This window comes from Egretta garzetta, unplaced genomic scaffold (assembly GCF_000687185.1).
Source record: "Egretta garzetta isolate BGI_Z169 unplaced genomic scaffold, ASM68718v1 scaffold298, whole genome shotgun sequence".
Classification (NCBI taxonomy): domain Eukaryota; kingdom Metazoa; phylum Chordata; class Aves; order Pelecaniformes; family Ardeidae; genus Egretta; species Egretta garzetta.
The window spans coordinates 53,560-58,428 of record NW_009260478.1 but is presented as its reverse complement, the minus strand read 5'-3'; positions in this window follow the sequence as shown (position 1 = coordinate 58,428).

The following is a 4,869-nucleotide window of genomic DNA, read 5'->3' as shown; positions in this document are numbered from 1 at the left end:
GGATGAAAGATAAAGCCAAGACTTTTTTCATAACTTCCAAAATAGATGTCTAAAACCACTTGTAGAAAAAATAAGTGATGAAATAAAACAGTTCTAATCGTTTACATGATGATTGCATCAGAAATGTCTGCCTTTCCCTCATGTTTTGCCTTTCCCCGCCTGACAAGACAAGGTTTGAAATTCTGGTTATACCTACTTCCACTTATTGGGAGAATACTAGCCTTTACAGACAGCTCCACTTCCAAGGTATTCGAGAGTAGCTAGGACAGTTCAAACCAGCTGCTGGTGGACTGTATCCACATCAAGAGAAGAAAAGGCCTTTCCATTTTCTTTTTTAAGACGGTGAAGAACTGTAAAAAAACAGATCAACATTTAGGAGAATAGGGATGGACAAAAGGAGTGAAAGGTAAATCATCAAAGTATCTTTTCCTAACAAAGAATGAAGTTAGCATTTTTGGAACACTTTATGGATTTTTTTTTTTTTGGACATTAAATTCACTTTTTAAAAGAAGTACTTCTCACTCCTATTTTTTTTTTAATTGTAAATTAAACAAAGTAGGAAAAAGTAATACTTAATCCCAAACCAATCCCTTTTTCAGGAGGACATTAAGGTTCACAGATGGAAAAAAAGAAAGAAGCCAAAGTCCTCAGGAAGTAAAAAAGAGCTCAGTTACACAACACGTAGAGCATTCTGTGATTTCTGGGCTTTCTTACCTCTCATTGAACATAAGAGTTCATATGAAATCGCAAAACATGAGAAGAGTGAACCAAAAGGCACAAAAAACAAATTAGGAAAAAGAACATTTTATTCAAAATAGAGGACAAATTTAAATTTGAACTTTTCCTTTATCCTTTTATTTGGTCCTATCTTCCACAGCAGGAGGCATACATAAACCCTATAAAACTATTCACATATACATTTTTAAATGCAAAATTAATGAATCCTAATTGTGCTGCAGTAATCCACTTTAGGACATGACTGACACTTCAAAGCTATGTTCCAATTAGTTATTTTGTCTTTTGGATTATATTATAGCTATTTGTCAACTTTCAGTAGCATGTCTTTGGAACATAATCATTAAAAACTCCATGAAAATCCTATAACTATGATGAATAAAGAAAATGGATTGCTTCCTCTATTTAGGTCCTTCCCATCTTAGTATTTAGCTTGCAGATAATTCATTCTTACTTCAGTTCCTTTTTTTCACTTTGCTTCTCCATCCCTTGAACCTTCAATTTTCCATGACCCATGCCTGTTAATAAAAAGTTCTGTACAAATCAACAAAGAGTCTGACTGTACAAGAGTTGAGTCTTTTTTCCTCATACAGGCCAAGAACCACAAAATCACAAAACTGCAGAACAGTTGAGGCTGGAAGTTGCTTTCAACCTCAAGGCTCCAGATCTAAGATTAGCAATACAGAACAGGGGAATTATGTAAAACAAAGACAGCAGTATCCAGTAGCAAAATTTTAGGTGAAATAATTATTTGGATTCACTTAACATGTACTACTTGTTGCTTAAACTTGCAACTAACAGTGGGATTAATTTAATCCACCTTTAGGTATTTACTATGCAGTTTATATATGAGTTGATATTTCTGGCATCACTTTATGATCAATAGAGTGAAACAAACATGAATAAAAATTTAACTCATCCTACTGTAACAGTCTAAATTAGGTCAGAGTAATTGTTCTCTAGAAATGTCTGTTTCTCTGGAGAATAAATAGCAACTAGGGTAATTTTAGACATCTATACTGCTTGTATCAAAGTTTATGTAAAATGGATGCTACACTAAAAGTTTTACTAAATAAAACTTCTTGTTTGTTTCACTATTACATCTATGTGGCACCAGTAGTCAATAAAATAGAAGGATGTCCTAAGAGACCAGATCATGTTTACATAGTCTAAGGAGCTGGAGAATACCTCTGGCCTGCCTGTAGTGTGCAGTCATATGTTAAATATGTCAAGTTCACAGACTATCTAAATGAAGAATTTTTTGCAAAGCTTTTTACACAGCAGAGAGACCACAGAGACACTCTGGGCAAACTCTGATACAATATTTCATAATTAGTGTGTTAGAATTCTTAAGTGGAAATGTACAATAGCAGTGCAGGATCATCATTAGTCGAGTCCTATAATGTTAGGAGTTACAATATGAGGGAAGGTAGACTGTGATCACAGGCTTCTTATTGTGTCTAAATGTAAAGAAAAAACAACTGACAGAAATATACCAATTAGTCTTGGAGATGTAGGGTCAAAACTTTTAAGTTCATTGTCATAATATGATGTACCCGGATGAATCAGAAACTGACTCAGTACTTCCTAACAGGAGCAACAGTCTTTATAGATTAAACTTTCCAAAAGTTCTCAACAGTTTAATTCTTCTTTCCTTTCAATGTTGCTAAATAGTCAGCTGTTCCTAATTGAAGATGAGTCAATACTGAAAATTTCTGATAACTTAGGCCTTTGCTTCTCAAGTAATGCTATAGACCCTCTTTAAATTGTTTATTAGTCTGATAGCAAAAGTCTGATCATCTTTAATTAATTTATGTTTTGTCTAGTCTATGTACAATGGTAATATCCCAGTTAGTATTTTATATTGTGTATTGAAACATTATATTTGTCTGTGATTCTTATAACTAATTCTTGAAATTCTGTCTAGCTGTTTCTGTTAAATATCAAGTGCATTCACCCCTGAAGGCAGAAAACATTGAAAAAACTTTTTTCTTTCTTTTTTTTTGGGGGGGGGTTAAATTACAAAGAAGTAAATATTAATCTGAAACCCAGCTCAAGCAAGTATCTAACACTTCAGACCACAGCAGCTGCAAGAAGACATCAGAAACCAGAATCAACAAATCATACAGCATTCTGCTTGCATTTATCTTTTTCATTGCTGTAAGTGACAATTCTGCATCATTCATCTGGGTGGGAGGGAGAGCTGATTTGGAATGATGAATAAAAGAGCTTTGTTTAGATCAGGAAATCTGGTATGGTTACTACTATAAGATCTTCACAGCAAAAAGATTCATCAGAAAGCAAATTTGTTTTGTATAAATGCCCTGTGAAACATATGTAACAGGTCAGGGGTGGTTTTTTTACATTTGATGCCTTTTTCAGAGGAAAGAAAAATAAAACAATGTGTCTTGCCTCATTTGAAAACATTATCAGTTACAATCTCTAAGATACATTAAGCTGTTGTACTTCACAGTTTAGGTAAAATTTCACATTAAGGCATAGAAAAATTCTAGTCAATATTTTTAGAACTCAGTAATTCTCTGCATGCTTGGCTTGAGTTGACTTAAAGGATCTTCTCCAGAAGCAGATAATCAACAGTTTCTGAACATTCAATACTTTAAAAAGTGTTGCCAGTCTAGGTTCTATAGAGGACTTTTCATCTTTGGACATATTTATCACTGTGTCTATATGCCTTTAGGAACATAGATTCATTTTATAGATTCATTCTTTTAGGTGAGTTTATGGAGTTTTGTGCATTTTGACATTTTGTGGAAATATTCTGAACTGTGTTTCCCTTTGCAATGTCCTCATTTTCAGGGCATGTTCCTCACTCTTCCAGAAGATGTTATCTTCTCATGTCCTTGTAGAAAAAAACAAAACCAGAGAACAAGAAACATTATAAAGTCTCCTAACACAGGCACCTTCTCTTAACCTGAAAAACTTCTCTTAACCTGTACTTCTTAACCAGAGGAAAACAATAAATAAACAAACAAATAAATAAATAACCTGTCAGGTCCCATTGTTAAAGATCTCACAGAACTGGCATAGTAAATGGCTTGTAAAATGGATACAAATCTTAAACCATATGTTTTGACACCTTTTATGTTTTCCTTGCAGTGTCAGCTCTTTCAGTGTTAGAAATATCCTGTTAGATCTAGTTTTCCTTAGCAGTACCTATTTTTTAAATTCCTTTTTTCTTCATCAAGCTCTCACCTTATGCTAAGTATAAATTTTAAGTCATACTAATTTATAACAAATTTTGGCACATAATTTTAGGAATACAAAAAATTTTTTCTTTCACTAAATAATCTAAGAAACAAGAGCATGCATGTTTATGAATTTGAAATAAATACTCAAGATATTTTCTTTTCTACAAAACAGAATTTTAATATCAAATTTAGAGGGACTCTGTATCTTCAGAATGTAGAACAGGGCTTGCTTCAAATAAATTAATTTTCCATTGTCTTGCAAACATATTTAACTGTTTTTCTTTTACAGGTCATTTCAACTGCATGATGATGTGGGACAGAGTACTGAGTGTACTTCAGAATGACTTATGGCAGTACTTTTGCAACATAAGTGAAAGGTAGATTAGTAGGTCAGACAACATAACACTTTCAGTAGAAACCTATTCACTTTAGTACAATAATGTGTATGCAAAATATGTGGTTGTGTATTTGACTCACCAACAATTGTATATACAGTGCTATGTACTTTATATTCATACTTTGTTTTGCAAGTAGCATTACTTCTTACAAAGTGTTTCTTCATGAAATGAAAGAGTAAGAACTTTCCTTCTGAGAAAATGACTAGTCTATAGTTTGCCATCCCATGTATGAAATACAGTATCACACTGTAGATATTGGATAAACAAAAGTCTGACTGATAGGCAAACCAAAGTGTTAGAATTTCAGTCTTGGGAAGACACATTGCAAATCACACCAAAACCTCATATCTCCATCCTCCTATCTCACAGTTCATGCAAGTTATTATATCTTAAAAATAATTTAATGAATTCACAAATGAAATGTTTGCTCAAAGCATATCTGTTGATTTCTCAATCAGGAAAGGAGCTAAGCACTTCTATGAAGGGATGTAGAATGGGGAGGAGCAAGTGTTTTCTGTCAAGTATTT